Genomic DNA, 16,937 nt, shown 5'->3' on the forward strand with positions numbered 1-16,937 from the left:
ACCACCCTGATGCAAAATGGAGCTTGCCTCTCTAAAATCTGTGGGGAAATTAGGGTAATAATTCCAGGCACGAGTTGTGGAGGGGCAGGGAGAAACTCAAGGCAATCTGTGACTCTGAGAGCCTTTGCACTTCCCAGACAGATGGCACTTGGCAGAGGCTGCTGTCATGCTGCCCGTGTTTGAAGCCTGGCTTGCTTTTCTGGGGGAAGACAAGCCACGGAGTGGAAGTGGTAAATGCTCCCAGCCCCAAATGTCCCTGTTATCAACCCACAGCTCTGCCTAGAGCTTGGGATGCAGGAAACATGCAGATTTTGGGCAGCAAGTGCTGTTTTGTTATTGCAGGGGCACTCGGGAACACACAGAGCAAGGCGCTGCACACAGGGACACATGGCAGGTGCTGGAGGGGGAAAAGCACAAGTTGTTTAGTGCCAGTTTGTCAACAGCTCACGTGGAGGGTGCAGGGTTCGGGGGTTTTGAGTACTTTCCGTAGGGTTTCCAGGTCTGCCTGTCCAAGGATCTGGGACGTGCCAGGCATGCAGGGCATGTGCAGGCACAGTGGCAGAATCACTGTGCATGCAGAGCTGTCACAGGGATGGGACAGGAGCGTAACCCCACGTTGCCTCAGCTGCAGCCCATTAGCTGACCATGCTCTCTGCTCCTAAATCATTTCCTGAAGGGCTTTTTGAAACCAGAAAGAAAAAAAATCCCCTTCAAGATGGTGGTGGAGGGGAGGGGAGGAGGGGGGTTGAAAATGGTGAAAAGTTCAAACACAGCCTGATGTCTTGGAGCTGCTTTCATGCCTGGCTCGATCTACCAGGAGCTTCGTGTGGGTGTGGAAAAGGTAAAGCTGAGCACAGGCAAACCCTCCCCTCCACGGGGGTGGGAGCCCAGGGACCCAGACTGAAACTTACTTTTTTTTTTTTTTTTTTTTTTTTTTTTTTTTTTTTTTTTTTTTTTTCCCCTGCTTGTGACTTTTTAGCAGTCCTTAGGGGACATTCCAAGTATGTGGCCAGGCATGGAGATAGTTTAAAACACATTAAGTTCACGGACAAGGTGTCATTAGGGCTTCTTTGGAGGAGGAGAGAGGGAGGAATTATTTGAAGTTCGTTTGCCCAGAGGGAGTGCTCTCTGAAGAGGAATGGTTTCAGGGCACGGCGGGTCTGGTTCAGGGTTTTTGCTCTTCCTGCGACTTCGAGGAGCTGTTTCATTTGAAGACGTTGGTTGTTACGGTGCAGGACGGGACAGAGAACAGAAAAGCATCAAAAGTATTTGCCTGCCCTGCCTTTAAAGTTGCTCTCCCCAGACTGTCTAGGAGAGCAGGTCGGAGCCGCAGAGTCCTGTTTCATGGGAAATATCGACCTCTTTGTTGTTGTTGTTTCAAACAGGAATGAAAAATGTAAATTTCTGGTCAAGCAAACATTCCTCAGGGCTGTTCTGGAAAACCGAAGCGACACTTTCTCAGCATTTTTGTTATATTAAAATTCACCGTGCAAATTGGCTGTGTGATATACATATATTACATAACATACCGTGAGCAAATTGCAATAGAATATAAGGTATAAATCCAAAACATTAAGTGGAATGGTTTCCCCTAAATAGGTTACCAAAATGATACCTTTCTGGCAAAAGGTTTGGATTCTATTGAAACAGCTTCTTCTTTTGTTTTGGAAAATTTGCCTGTTGCAAACAAATCTGAGCCATCCGCAGGCATAATCCCAAGACAAGCCTGCCCTTCCTCGGGGCCATCTTTCCATCAGGACCATCTTTTCTGTGAGGAATGGGCTCCTTCCACTGCTCCCTGCTCAGATTTTGGAAGAGCTTCCTTGTCGCAGGGTCTGGAATTTTACCAGTTTTGCTGGGCTCCTAGATACCAGTCACCTACTTTCTGGAAAAGGCAGGAGAAAATTGGCCAGACCTAGAAGAGAGTCTCTTTATTTTTTTTTCCCCTGTATTAAGTCTGCAATTACAGTTGGGTTTTGTTTGTTGGGTTGTTTGTTGGGTTTTTTTTTCTTTTCTTTTTGTGCTGTTGTTCATTTAAGCAATTATGAAATCAGACTTTTCCAGGCCCTCACAAGCAGAAATTCTGCTTCAGTACATGTACTAAAGTGTATTCTGGATGCTGAGGAAGATGAGGAAGGCAGGTAAGCCTGCGCTGGAGCACACTGCCCAGTCTTACCTCAGCAATGGGCTGCCCCATAGTGATGTCCAAGGGTCTGGAAATATCCCTGGTGAAACCTCAGCAGGAGACAGGGAAGGGCTCTTTTGCCCTTAAAAAATCACAAGCTGAAAAGAAAACAGATATGGAGTGACTTCTGAAGTGTCCAGACCTGAGCACTACCCCCAGCACTCTAAGAAGGAAAAAAAGCGTCTTTTGGAGACAGGACTGACTTTGGATTCACATTGCACACTAACTGCTGCAGACCTGCCTCAGACTCAGAAGGTACACAAAGCTGAGCATCCCACGTTGGCACTGTGCTTGTCCCTACAGCTTGGTGAGTCTGGGGGTCATGATTCCTTGGGGAAGGTCCTTGTTGTGCAGACTGCAGCATGGAGCCAAAGCCTGGCTGCTGTGGGGCAGCTGCAGGCTTCAAGAGTTGCCTCAATGCAGCTCGAGTTGCTCTCGAGCTTCAAAAATACTTTCTCTCCTGTTCAACTCCCCACTGGTGACACAGATGGTGTGTGAGGGCTACAAGAGTTTCTAATATCTTTTTAATTCAATGAAAGCACTGAGGAAAGCAGGGTTAGCTGTGTCTGTAGTTATGGGATAGTTTGGGAAGGTACATTTTTTAAATGATAGTCATTCCAGTGAAGGCTGTAGGAAACATTCTATCCTTAGCCTGTTTTTGTCCCTAAAGAAGTCACCAGATTGGCAGATTAAATCCAGAACAGGGGAAAATGACCCTACAGAGGTCGACTGGGGTGGGGCAGGACCTGAATCCCAGCTCTGTGAGAAGGAGAGGTGTTAGAACCACTCCAGGATGGCACCAATTGGAAAAACAAAACCTTGCAATCTTTAAAAATGTCTCTGTAACAGTAAAGGAGGTGTGTGGGGCTTGAGAACAAACTGTCTGTGATCAAAGCCTCTCCTAGAAGCTGCTTGCTGCGAAGTGATGCTTTGATGATGTGTTACCTGTTCAGCAGCTGGCAGGGCCCCCCTGGAGCAGGAATCACCCCCAGCCCTGCAGCCCCCGCAGTGCAACAGCCTCGTTCTTGCTGGGGCAACCTGTGCTGGACAAGAGGCTGCTCAGCCCACAGGCTGGTGTCACAGTTTGGAGACAGGAACTGTGCCTCCATCAGCTCTCCCTCCCAAGGTGCCAGGGCAGACCTGGGAGCTAAGAAGGTGCCCTGAAAGGCTGGGACATCCCTAGTCTGCACTGCTGCAGCTGGCCTTGCTGGAGAAGGTGGATGATGTTAATTAATTCCATCTGCTTCTAAAGCAGGAGTGGTTAAAATTGTTCTCCCGTCTCTGCACAGCACAGCCCAGGGAGAGCATCTGCTCTGAAGGGCTTACAGTGAAAACGTGGGGTGAGACAGTGGGTGGGAGCAGAGGAAATAACTGTGGATAGAATCCCAGAGTGGATTGGGATGGAAAGGACCTTAAAGATCATCTAGTTCCAATCACCCTACCATGGGCAGGGACAGCTTTCAAATTAAGGCAACAAGAAAATTACCTGCACACTTATGAACAGGGTGGTGTGACAATTCAGGTGTCTAGGCAAGACCAGAATTCTAGGGAAATTTAACACCTATCAAACTAACTGACATCATGGGAAAAGAAACACAGCTTTTTTTGGGACACATCAGACCTTTTCCAGGTCTCAAACAGAAAGAGCAAACTTCAAAGGGAAATGCAAATGGGGAAGCGTGGCTCAAAGTTTAATTGGACTTGTTAGTCAGACAGACTGGGGGAGTGAAGAAGTAGCTGCTACAAACATAGGGGAGAGCCTGGCCTCTGTCCAGCTGAGCCAGTGGTGCAGAAGCACAGGCAGATCACCACATTGCCCCAGTTTGATTTTCAAAAAGAGGTAAAAATCAGGTAAAATCAGGTAAATTACCTACTCACCTTCCCTGTTGAGGCAACAGGTGCCCTGGGGACCAGGTCTGCCTGGTTCTGCTGGTGCAGCTCTCATCCCTGCTGGGTATCAGGGATTATGGCACAGGGGGCCCTAAGAAGCTGCAGAGCTGAGTTGGGCTGGAATGAGCACCCTCATGGACAACATGGCTGGGCTTCATAGATGTGTCAGAGGTGACCAGAGATGGGAGTTTTCCTTTCTACTGAAATCTCTGATTTTTTCCAGCAGAGACATCATGAGGGATCTCACTGAGCCTTTGCTTTGGGGGAAGTGTGTGTCAGGAAACCTGGAAACCTGGACGCTGAGAGCCCATTTGGGGATCACAGCCTCGGGGCTGCTTCCTGCGTCTGAACAGGGATTTGTGCCTGGCATTGCAGACTGAAACAGGCATGTTTGCCCTCATGGTGGGAGAACAGGAACTGGCAGCTGCAAATACCAGCAATGCTTGTTCCCAAGGGGGAATCATATTCAAAAGCCCCAGTCTTGAAAAGCCTGACAGTCTCATTTTCATACTTTTGGTCACTACAGAAGAAAACTGAAAGTTTTCCCAGCCTGAAGCACTCTGCTTTAACTTCCTGAACTTGTTCCAAGTGATTGGAACTGTGTAAGCATCTCCTTGGAGATGGACATTGCTTTTGAGGGTGTTTTCCTCCAGGAGCCCAATGCCTGTTTTTCTCACTGAGTTGTTCTCCTGGCTATGGAGCTGCATCTTCCAAGTGTCTTCCTTGATAACTGGGATGCCCGTCTGGAGCAGTCTGTGCTGCATGGTGAAGAAGGAGACATTTTAGGAGGAAACTGCCACAGGAGGGAATGATTCACGGCTCTAGGAAATGCAATTCTCTGTGCAGAACACACTGGTAGATTTACAATTCCTCATCCCTTTTGCACAGCAAGGAAACTTGCATGACAATAGCTTACCAACCTTGAGATGCAAATATCTGGCAATTCTGGAGATAGCAGAGGGCAGAGCTTTGTGCGGGGACTTGGTAGCAGCAGTGGTGTGTGACTGGCAGAAACTGATTTGAATAATTGGGTGTCACGTCTATATTTTTCTTTCAGTTTAACTACATGTGCAATTAATTAAAATAATAACCTAAACGGTCTCCTGCTGGGGTTGTGTTTGCTGCTTCACTTCAGTCTGCCATCAACGCTGCTGAAAGAGTTTTATCGAGAGTTGCTCCTTGCTGAGAGGAGCTGGAGCAGAGAAAGGCTTTCCCAGCAGAGAAACCTTCAATACTTGTGGCATCTGTGCTCTCCTCACCCATGTTGTCTGGGTGGTGGAAAGACAATACTTAGGGATTTAATGTATCACTTCCCACATCCTCTGCCTGACCTGCACTTTGCCTGGCATGGAGAACTGCCTCATCCACGTCATGGGAAATGTGGTCCCTGTCCTGCATCCAAGGTGTCTTGGTGATGCTGCAGAAGGGCTTGTGGGGGTTGCTGTGAAATCAGGACCTCCCTGAGGTGCAGACACAGAATACCCTTAGTATTTATGACAGAGACAAAGTACAGAACACATGATGTGTGCTGCTGAAAGGTGCCCCAGGACCACTCCACAGAACGTCAACATGTCCAAGACTCCAGGCACCAAAGTTTTCCTCAAAGTGCCAACTCCTGCTCCTCTAATTAACTCTAATTTCTAACAGCTCCACACAGATACAGCTGCCTCCAGATCCCATCTGATAATTTTGCTGTCTGTTTCCATCTACAATCCCTGCCTCACCTCTGCTCTGCAAGCCTAAGGCTGGCAGGTGCCCTCAGCAGCCTTTGCAAGGAGAGAAAGCTCTGGTCCATGAGGAAACCATTACAGACTCTTCTTTCTTTCTTTCTTTCTTTCTTTCTTTCTTTCTTTCTTTCTTTCTTTCTTTCTTTCTTTCTTTCTTTCTTTCTTTCTTTCTTTCTTTCTTTCTTTCTTTCTTTCTTTCTTTCTTTCTTTTTCTTTTCTTTTTTTCCTTTTCCTTTTCCTTTTCCTTTTTCCTTTTCCTTTTCCTTTTCCTTTTCCTTTTCCTTTTCCTTTTCCTTTTCCTTTTCCTTTTCCTTTTCCTTTTCCTTTTCCTTTTCCTTTTCCTTTCTTTCACAATGCTTCCTAAGTGAGGGCCACAATTTTGGTGCACACAACATCCCTTGCAAGATCATGGTGCATCTTGTGCCTGTTGCTTCCACGCTGTGGTTCTCTGTGGGAGAAATGAAATTACTTGGGGAGGTGTGTTCCTGCTTCTCACACTCCTCCTAAACACCCTTTATCTGTGAGTACATGCAGTTATAGTGGCAGCAGGAGCATACTTTGAAAAATCAAGATGCTTACAAGTCTTTCCCTGTTACTGTATTCATTGCTGGTACAAGAAATATTGTTCCCCTGCAGCTGAGTGCATTCACATCTCATCTTGCTCCTTTTCCCAGTTCTTTTTCTTGCCTGGCTGATTCTTTGTCAGCAGCCAACACTAATCTATTCCTGGCAGTTCCTTCCCTGCTTTTAGTTTTAAGGATGCTTGAGATACAAGGTATTGACCATGGTTGTGAGCATGGTGCCAAACAGCCCCTCACCCCACAACTCCTGCCTGCTCCTGGCAACAGAAGACAATGGCAGAGATTAAAGCGCCTGACTGGCAGAAGCAAGATTATAAACTTGTCCAGAGGAAAGTGAATTGGAATTTAACTGAATGGGAAAGCAATCAAAATTCAAAAGGTTTTGTTGGGTTTGTTGTTTTGTTGGGTTTTTTGTTGGTGTTTTTGTTTTTGTTTTTGTTTTTGTTTTTCCTAAACCAACTGACTGAAGTAGAGCTCCCAAGACTTTGAACTGCATTCATAAACTTTAAGGACAGCGAGGACCATTTTGATCATCTGGTCTGACTTCTTCCTTAGTGTGAACCTGATCACTCCTGCCAACCTGAGCACTCCTGCATCAAGCACTGGATTTTTGTACCTCCTTTAGAAAAACAATCTGCATTGATAGAGAGATCAAGAGAATGACGAGCATCTCACACTCTTTAGTAGTCCATAAGATCAGATTAAGCTGATTTATCAATTCTTTGAATTAAAGGATGTCTCATGCCTACCCCAGAGATAGTGAGGACCTGCTTCTGTGCCCACTTCTGGGCACAGGGTTTGCAGAGCATGAAGGATATACCAGGAGGAAAAGCCAAAACACTGAGCTAGAAAAGAGGGGGAAGGAATCTAAAAGCACTGCTTGACAAAATGTCACCACTTTTCTCTGAGCGCATTGTCTGAAAATAGAGATGGTGTGCTTTTGTTTCCATCCCTACTTCAATTAGCACAGTGGGGACAGCCATTAGTACCCAGCATGCCTCATCCAGAATCCTGACCTCCACAGAGAGGTCTCTAAGTACAGTTGTGATCTACAGTGGGGTCACTGCAGTTATTTATCACTGGTTACAGCAGAGAGTGATGTGGTAGGAGCTGTTACACCCCATGTACCAGCATTACAGCACTTTCCTAACATGGGCTTGAAATGGCTGCTGGAGGGGAACATTTTTCTCTGGCCCTGACAATCCAGATGCTTGGGAGGTCCTGAGAGGCAGAAAAGAGAGAACTCCCAAAAAGAGGTTTGCTCCCTGGCCAGCTCAGAGGAGTCTGTGGGCGGAATCCAGCCCATGAGAGGCAAGTATGGGGCACTGCTGACCTGGGCACAGGCAGACCAGAGCGGGACCACTGATGGGAACAAAAAAGGATCCAGTGCACTGAGGTCTGGGCTGTCCCAACCCCATGGGGTAATTTGGTTGTTGCTCTGTTCACCGATCTGTTCTCTAGCCACTGCTGGCTGTATCTGATGGGCTGCACATGCCGGGGGTGCATTCACCTCACCATCTGGTTGAGATGTCTGCTACTCCCCTCTTCTGTCCTGCCCTGAATACATCCTTGCTTCACTAGCCAGTGCAGACTTCAGATGTGAGCCTCACACTCCTGAACCCAAGTACACCCTCCCAGAAGCAAAACTGCTGCTCAGAACATCTCACAGATCAAGAGACATCTGAAGGCATGGAAACTGGCCCTTCTCAGGACTTCTTGTCCTCCATATCACTGCTCCATTGCCAGGGGTGCCTGAGGAGCCCAGGACCCACTGCTTGATGATTTGAACACACAGGAGGATGAGCCCTTGCTTCCCCACACTGTTGTAGTAACAGGCAAAAGCCAGAGGAAGGATGTAGGGACAGCACATGGACACTGCGAGAAGTTCTCAGGGACATTTTCATTTATACCATGCTGTAATGTCCAGCACCACTCTTCCCCTTCTATCCAGACATCAGGTTTAGCAGTGGTGCCTGACATCCTGTTTGTCAGAGATCACCTATCTCAGTTAAACACCCCCCACACGAGCTATCACTTATATTAAAGCAGGGCAAAATGTGAGACCACTATGTTACCTCTTTCCCCTGCAAGCTCAGCCCTTCGGCACTCAGCCCAGCCCCGGGCAGGCTGGGGGAAGCATCCCAGGCTGAGCACTGCCCTGCCGAAACATATGCCCACCCTCGAGAGTTCCCGCGGCCGCTCCGAGAGCGCCGAGCATCCTCCCGCGGTCCCCGAGCGGGCCCTGCCGGGAGATGGCACTGCAGGCACGGAGAATCATCCCGCCGCGCTCCGCCGCTGCCAGCAGCCGCCGAAGCCAAGGCAGTCCTTTTATTTGGTCTTTCCTATCCTTCCCCCGAGACCCCGCTGGAAAATATTCTTCTTGTCCCCTGTGATCGCTGCATCCTCGGCGCTTTGCAGTATTTCTTCCGCGCAAAACTCGCGGCTAAGGAAGGAGGCGGCGGGTGCGCAAGGGATGGTTGGGAGTAGCTGCCACATCCCTGTCAGCATCCGGGCAAAGAGGGATGGAGGCAGAAAAAGTCTGTGCTCTGTCCTTAAGCGATGAAGACACCCCTTTCCAAATATAGGGTTTGCAGTCTCAGACTCTGCCTGGAACCCTCCAGAGCATGAATATTTCAACTTCAGCCTCCTCTGGATCCATAATCACCCAAAACTTCCCTCAGAGTTTTTTTTTTTGCAGTTCAAACAAAGAAGCTGTGCAAGCATAATTAATTTCCCTGTCTCTAGGTGGGAAGCTTTGCTAAAGTGGCTGTCAGGAAATCAAAATTTACAGCACCTGAAGTTTTGCTAACTCGCTGTTTCACATCATGGTATCAGGGGAGATGCAGATTTTCTTGTTTCTCATGAGAGCTTGAATCTCCACCTGGACGAGACTGAGAAATTTCGGCAGCCTTTTGCAATGCTGGCCCAATTTCCTAAGGAAATTTCATGGGCTTTTCCTCACCCTGCCAGATTTTTCAACACCTTTCAGGAAGTCACAGCTGAGCAGTTTTGGTCAGGATAGTTTTGCATTTCAGGGAGAATATTTGGACCGTTAGGTCTTCTTGGCAAACAGTTGTTGGATACTCCCAGGATGGGTGTTTGTGCTCTGCAGTGGTGCATTGTCCCAGGCAGCAAGGTGTTCCCAAAATGGGATATAATGCAAAAACTCAGTGAGAAGACACCCATCAATTCTCTTGTGAAAACACATCTGTTTGGGCTCAGATTAAAAGGTTCCACACTGATGCTGTCTAAGGCTTGTTTTTTTTTTTTTTTTTTTTTTTTTTTTTTTTTTTTTTTACTGACAGTTTGGTACAGGTTTTTTTTGGTTTTTTTGTGGTTTTTTTTTTTTTTTGTTTTTTTTTTTTTTTTGTTTTTTGTTTTTTTCACCTTTGGTTGGTTGGTTTTGTTTGTCCCTTTTTGAGTGGGGGGTGGGGGGAGGAAGGGCTGGATGGGGTGAGGGGCGATATTTTTTTAGTTGGAAATTCTCAAATCTGAAGTTTTGAGAACAGGAACATGTAGGTGCTCTACCTGCTATGAGGAGAGGATAAAAAGCAATTATGCATTTTGACTTAATGTCATATTCTGGCATTTTTACAGAGTAGTCATTTGCTCAGTTTAGAGGAGCCAAATAAATCTGAAAGAAGATCTGTGTTGAAGGATCACAAGTGGAACGTTTCAACATGGGGTAAACAGGCAGGTGGGCTGGACACCCTGTGATTGTGACAGGTGTGTGATAGAAAAGTAAACATTTGCCCCCTTTTGGGCTTGGCAGTGGTGAAGGTGTAGGAAGGGATGGCTGGAATGCAGCTAATGGAGAAGAGAGAAAAAGGAAAACGGCAGAGGGTGCAGGAGCAGAAAGAAGAAGGGGTATTTCTCAATTTTTATGGAAGGACTGTATGGTGCACAACATTCTGACTTTGTCGGTGGCCACAGGAGCCATCCCTCTCATGGTATAGGTCTACCCCACACAGAGGCACCAAGGAGCTGTGGGGTGAGGATGGGGCTTAGCCCAAGAGGGTTTCACTTGCTTGATTGAGCTTCTGGACTTGTAGGAATTTATCCTCAAGGTTAAGGAAGACAAACCAGCACATCATTATTTTAAAAATGCACCTTTGAAAGGTTTGTACTCACTGGGAGCCAAAAAGTAGAGGGCACGGGAATGGTGGTGGTGTGGTGGCATCTCTTCATAGGCATCATATTTGGGATAGTGACTTCCCACTGCAGCTCTGTCCTCCAAAGGCAGCTCATGGGATCTGCCATTAGAGATGGGAGCTCTCTCTTTTCTTCATCCCCTGCTTCTCACACCTAGCACTGATGTTTCCCAGGTGTTTCTGAATTGAAGGGTTCGAAACTGAGTCACCTTTGATTTCTCCTGACATTTCCCAGAATTTTTTAAACTGCAATATTGTATTTATCCCAAATGTAGATTTCTGGGGAAATCGTGCTTTTCAGCTAAAGGCAATAAGGAGAGAAAGTGAAACAAAATTAATCTTTCCCCATCAAAACCCCCCCAAAAAACCAAAAAAAAAACCCCACCAAAAACCCCCAAGTCATGGGGGCAGGGGTTTTCAAATTTCTCACCAAAAGACATTCAAAAAGCAGCTCTTTCACTTTTTTCTTTCAAACCCGACCTTTTCGTGCTAAAAACATCAAACTGCTCTAATCCCTGGCTTCTGCTTTCTTATGTGAAGAAGATGATTTGTGATAGAAGCCAGTCCCGCAACCAGAGCAAGGAGCCACGCTGCAGCAGATGCTGGCTTGCCTCGAGGTGTTAATCCACAGGCGGATCGTGGGGATGAACCAGCCCTGCTGGCATTGGCCACGGCTTGGGAAGGGCTCGCATGTGGCTGGGGAATGGTGGAGTTTTGTGGCAGGGGCTCTCAATCCAGGCAAAAGCCACAAACATCAGGACATCCTTGCTTTCTCCAGAGTGGCGAGACCACTTCTGCCATGCAGAGCCTGGGGCAGTTTGGGTTCAGTTCTGCTACAGAAGGGGCTGGAGGAAGAAGGCTCCAGAGAGCAGCACTAGCCTGAGTGTGCCTGATGCCATCCACATTCCCTCTGGACACCTCCTGGGCTCCAAACCCTGGCAATGGTGAGCCCCTGTAAGATGTCCTGATCGATGGGGAGAAAACACCTGACCCGGCAAACACACAGGATTATGGTGCTGATTTCCCCATTCCAGGAGCATTGCAACACTAATCCTGCAATTCAGTGCAAAGTGGTACAAAACATGATCGCTTTAATGTCTTGGTTCTTGCCTGAGATTTCATGGAGTTGCTATTCTGGCACCACAGGAAAGAGAGTGCTGGAGGAAACCTTTTCCAGATCCATATCCTCTTGTTCCTCACTCAGAAAGACATGTGCAAAAATGTATTTTAAATATGGTTTTCATTCCACGCTGAGCCCCTTCCGCGTGAGGAGCTGGCAGCCAGGGGTCATGTGGTGAGTGGGTGATGGGACAGACGTTATTTATAACAGGTGTCAGGCGATACTTTGTCATCGATATCTTAGCCAGCAGTGGCAGCAGCAGCAGCAGTAGTGAGGGGTCTCTCCATACTCCAAACTCTGTTTTCCAGGAGTGAGTTTGGTAACAGCATGCACCGAACCTGACATCCTTGTTGCACATGGAAATTTCACTCACTTATTTCAGCTGACTGGCAAGACCTGGTTCTCTCTGTACCACTCTGCATCCCAGATCATGCTAATCACTCATCTCCGTGCCACTTGATGCCCATGATCAGGGCTACATCCAAGGACAGTATTTTCTCCTGCACAAATCTTTGCTCACACACATGGCTGCATCACACTCTGTCCAGGCTCTGGAGGTCCCCACGGTCTCTCCTTGCCTACACACTGTTGTATACAGGCAGATGCTCACCACCATCACCAGGACTCTTCCCAGGCAAATGGGTAATGGACTGGAAAGCCACAGCCAGGTCCTGTGCTTATTATCTCCATCTTTGTCTTTTGTGTGTGCCTTCCGCTATCTACACAGGAAGAAGTTTTGGCATATGTAATAAAGACAAGGTGAAGTTTTACATAAAATATTCTCTCCTGCCATGAGTCCTGAAGAATTTTAATCAGTCCAGGAGTACCAGCAGAATTCCTTTGCCTGCAATCTTTTCATGATCTTGCTTTCCCCTCTTGTTCCTCCTGGGGAGCATTTGCTGAGAAGATGATTAAATTGGGCTGGTAAAAAGCTCGTCGGCTCCATAGCTTCCATCTTTTCCTGCTTCTTTGCAAGAACATTTGTACTTTTTTCTGGCCTGCAGCATGCAAGGTCAGCTGCTTTCTTTGCAGTTTTCTTGTATGTTTCCTCACCATTGTTGTGGGGTTTTTCCCCCTCCAGAGAATCTCTTTTGTGCAGAGGCGAGAGACAAGGCTCCTAGCTCAGCCTGCTGTGTTGTTGTTCGCCTGAAGTCCAGCAGGAATTCAAGGAATGGTTCCCCACGTCTCCTATTCACCTTGCTCCTGCCAGTGGCAAGGGGTCGGGCAGGGGGCGGATATTTTGGGGAAGATGTGAGCAAGGAGTGCAGACTCAGGGGCTGATGTGAGCTCAGGGATTTTGGAGGACTGAAACTCATCTGCTGTTGCCTGCCAGTAGTTCAGTGTAGGAATTTGGGCATTTTCCTTTGAACAAATGATTCACCAGTAATCATTTAATCAGCTCTCCCGATGTTTGAATAATCTGTGAGTAATTTTGTCAGATGTTTGCCACAGAGTATCAGATAAATGGTTTGAAAAGACACTGGCTCACACTCTCACCTCCTATATGTGCAGCTTTGGGGTAAATCAGGCCAATGCTGTCCCCTGAGCTTTGGCCTCAGGTGTCCAAGAGATTTATAACTGGCCAGGACCAGCCTCAAACTGGCTGGTTCAGGATCTGACCATGGCTCAGCTGCTCTGTATTTTTGCCATACAGCTGTGAAGCATCTGCCCTCCTGCTTGGGGTACCAATACTGCTGGAGGCTGGGGGTGGCATGCGATGCGGTAGAGTGGCATTTTTGGTGATAAGTGTCCTGGCTGGATATCAGTGTACAGGCTTGTGATGAGCCCCTTGCTTTCTCTGAGTGGCTCCCTCTGTGGTGCTGTGGATGAGGAAAGCAGCCCAGGGTGATGGACTGATGCTGGCTCATAAGCTAATGGAGAATAATTTTCCCAGGTTCAGCTCTTTTCCTGGACCGATTAAAGCTCCAGTGTCTTTCCATTCCTGTCCCCAAAAAACCACCTGCTCTCCTGACACACTTCCCAATGGCATCAGAGTGCTGCTGCTTCTCGCACAGCTTTGACTTCTTCTTTTTCAGCTCTGATCCTGGCTGACAGCAGGGAGGGATGGAGAAAGAGAATGAGGGGTTGGTATTTTTTTTTCCTTTTCTTCCATTTTGTGACTACTTCAATCTAGTCCTGAATTTCTGGACAGCAGGGTCACTCCCCAGCTCTGCTGCATCCTGTTGAAAAGCCTTGGAGACATCTCCTTTTGACTTTTAATCTTCCCTCCTGTTTTTTTTTTTCCTTGGTTTTTTTTTGGTTTTTTTTTCGTTTTTTTTTTTTTCCTAGGACCTGCTATCACAGATTCTCCCAGAGTTCCAACATGCTGGTTGTTCTTCATGGATAAAACTACTAACAATAATAATTTATTGTGATCTTTCATCTGAGACAAAACATCATTATTTCCACCCAATTAATAGTGTCTTTTAGCAGCATCAGTGAAAAACTAGACAAAACCTGGCTCCCACCCAGCCCCCTTCCTCTGCCTGTGTGACATTGTCTCCAGAACAGCAAAGAGAGATGGTAGCTTTGATTTGATCAACACTTATCTAGTTAAAACAAAAGAGAACTACTTTTGTAGTCTTGCCCAAATATTAGGTTTTTAGGTTTTTCTTTAACAGAAAGATCAGGAAGAAAGTTCTGTTGTTTTGTTACTACTGTTGTTTGCTTCAGACCAGGAGAAGTCCTGGAATGCCAGGAAAAGTGGGAACCTGCCAATGGGAGTATTTCTCCCAAGTCTCTCTGCAGAGTTTTCTCGCATGTGTTGTTTCCTGAGTCACGGGGATTTGAGCTGGGAACGCTCAGATATCTGGAAGCTGGAACAGCCCTTACTGCCGACCTGAATGCTGATGTCCAGGGAGCAGCACCCCTGCCACAGTCACTAGGCTGGAGATAAGAGCAGAGGATGCACATAATGAGATACAGGGCTCTGCAGGGCTCCCCAAAATCCCCTGCAGGCACGGCTCCCCGTCCCTTGCTGGCAGCTAGCCCCTGGCAGGGAGCAGGCTGTTTCTTCATGGGCATTTGTCTTTTTCAGGCTGGGAAAACAGAGGTATTTTTCTGCACACTGGCAGCCAAGTGGGGGATGTGGCTGGGAAAGGCTATTTCCCCCAGGCCTTCTGCTCCATGGCATCCCCCAGCCACTGGCACCAGGGTGCCAGTCAGCCTTTCCCCAGATCCTACCCGCAAGGTGTTTGCCGTTGCCTGGGCAGTTGGCAGGAGGCGGGGGTGGGTGCCCTGCAAGGGTGCCTTCCCCTCGGCCTCCTGCCCACCCTGCCCTTCCTTGCCCTGAGGCCGCTTGGCTGTCCTTGCTCACCCTCCCCATTGGCTCCTGCTTGCTTGGCCTCACTGCTGCTTTAATTTTAGCAATTCCTTGGAAAGAGTCATTTTCCATAACTCAGCTCTCAGCGGAGCCCTCTGCCTGCCAGCTCTGCCTTCTCACACGTGTTGCTGGCGTGCCCCAGCAGCACACGCCTGCACCTGCCCGGCCAGGCCTGCCTGTCCCGGCCTTTTGCACACCAAATCCTCACACCCGGCTCCCGTCCCCGCTTGGCACATTTCAGCCCGGCACTCCCAAATCTGTTGTGCCGTGTCTGGAGTGGGCAACCCGACCCAGCTGTATGGCCAGCTCTGGGGCTTCCCCCTCATCAGGAGTAACTGATCACAGCACGGGGAGACATCTGTCCTTTTTGCCCTACAGACCCCACCCACACGTGCGACAGCTCTCTGTCTGTACCTGTGATGGGAAATAGAAATTCCCACATGCCACAGGGGACCCCACAACCTGGGGTTTTGATGGATGGGCAGGGTGGGCTTGTTCAGCACCCACCAGCAGGTTTTATTGAAGTGGGGAAGGTGGGTGCAGGTGTGGCTGCAACGGCTGTGCGAGAGGGAGTACAGCCCACACGTGTGGTGGGTGCTTGGCTGTGCAGTGTGTGTGAGAGGGGTGAGATGCTTTCATGACAGTGTGCATCTTCCTGTGGGCACTGTTGGGCACTCCAGGAGGGTGTTGGTGTGAGGGAGCACGGCACTCACGAGTGGGGCGTGTGCAAGGATGCACACGGAGACAGAAGCGTGGCTCCTTCTCTTGGGTCTGCATCTCGCGATGGAGGGAAGGGACAGTGCACGTGGAGGGTGCATTGTGCATGACCGTGTGTGTGTGTGTGCGTGTGCCCAGGGCACGCACGAGGTGACCACGACCCTGCTGCTTCCACTCTGGGGAAGTGGGGGGACTTGTAGGGACTGCTGTGGGTGATATATGTGTGTGTGTGTGTGTGTGTGTGTGTGTGTGTGTTTACGGGGCGCCGTCCCCACGGTGCTTCCACGAGTGTGCATTTGCACGGGGCTCGGTGGGGCGCGCGTGTGTGCGGTGCCTCCTTCCGGCTCAGCATCCGTGGGGAGGGAGGAGGCGGCGGCGGCGGCGTGTCCGCAGGGGCGTGGACCAGTGTGTGGCTGTGGGGGGTGCGTCTGTGGGTGTGCGTGCGTGTGTTTGTGTTTGTGAGCCTGCGTGTGTGTGTGTGTGTGTGTGTGCCGTGTGTGCGTGTGTGTTTGCGGGCGGGTGCGCGCGGAGCGGCGGGGCCGGGAGCGCGTCCCCGGCGCTGTGCCGGGGGGTGCGGGCTGAGCTCATCGCTGGCTCCCCGGCGCTCCTTACCAGTGGCTTCTGCGGTCACATGGGTTATGTGCTGGAGTTTAAAAGAGCTTATAGCCCCCGAGCCGGTGCAGAAGCAGCCGGTGGTTGCATGGGGTAGCGCCGGGAGCGGCGGCAAGGAAGGCGCCGTGAGTACCGGGCGGCCGGGGCCGGAGGGCGGCACGGGATGTACCCCCACCCACGGGACGGGGGAGGCGGCGTGCGGGCACGGGGGTCAGCGGAGGCGAGCCGCGGGGCCCGCCGCCGAGGGAGGCGGAAAGGAAGGCGGAGGGGAATGCTTTCTTCCCCCGCATTCGCTCCCGGTCTTGTGTTCCCTCCCGCCCCGCAGCCGCGCACCTTCCCAGCGCCCGCGTGTGTCCGCGCCCCGACGCGGGTCGCGCGTCCACCCCCTCTGTGAGGAACCAATTTGGGCAACTTGCTTTCCTGCCCCGCCGTGCGCGTGTTCCCGGCGGGGAGAGATGGGGGACAAGGGGCTGGACCGTCCCTGTAGCCTCCGAGACAGCGGGTCCGCATCGGGGCGCGGCGGTCGGACCCCCGTCCCCTGCCTAGCGGGACCTCCCGTCTCCTGCCCGGCCGGGAGGGCATCGCGGCCGGCACCAGGTTGAAGGCTGGGAGGGATGAGTTCTCCCTGCGGC

The 16,937-nt window shown here is 49.6% G+C and overlaps 1 long non-coding RNA gene across 1 annotated transcript in view; it reads left to right on the plus strand.

Moving 5' to 3' along the window:
* The first annotated feature begins 16,116 nt into the window (after window positions 1-16,116).
* Window positions 16,117-16,937, plus strand: part of LOC137464988 (uncharacterized) — a 118,115-nt gene continuing 117,294 nt past the window's right edge. Inside the window, exon 1 of the long non-coding RNA XR_010994516.1 lies at window positions 16,117-16,430. This is a non-coding gene — a long non-coding RNA (uncharacterized lncRNA). The remainder of the gene's footprint in view (window positions 16,431-16,937) is intronic.

This window comes from Anomalospiza imberbis, chromosome Z (genome assembly GCF_031753505.1).
Source record: "Anomalospiza imberbis isolate Cuckoo-Finch-1a 21T00152 chromosome Z, ASM3175350v1, whole genome shotgun sequence".
NCBI classification, from domain to species: domain Eukaryota; kingdom Metazoa; phylum Chordata; class Aves; order Passeriformes; family Viduidae; genus Anomalospiza; species Anomalospiza imberbis.